Raw genomic sequence first — 327 nt, forward strand, 5'->3', positions numbered from 1 at the left:
GGACAATAAAGACCCATTCTTTTTTGTTATGGTGCTGTCATCAGTAACGGAAGTATTACATTGTCAGTTGTAAGAAGTGGTTTAACTGCTGTTGGATTCTGCTTTTATGCCTGAAAAACCTGTTGATTTAAATGGGTTTGCACAGCTTATGCTAATGATATGGCTGGAATGAAGCAGGGGCTTGTGTAGGCTTTAAGGACTGTATATGGTCATGGTTTGTAGCTGGGTGGGAGGGATTGGTTAAAGTTACTTCTTATTTGCACTGTTTAATATCTTAGATACGAGTGAACAGTGTAATTGGAACAGTTTCATTTTTACAAGAGGAAA

The sequence above is a fragment of the Haliaeetus leucocephalus genome, unplaced genomic scaffold, assembly GCF_000737465.1.
Source record: "Haliaeetus leucocephalus isolate CR32 unplaced genomic scaffold, Haliaeetus_leucocephalus-4.0 Scaffold345, whole genome shotgun sequence".
Lineage (NCBI taxonomy): Eukaryota > Metazoa > Chordata > Aves > Accipitriformes > Accipitridae > Haliaeetus > Haliaeetus leucocephalus.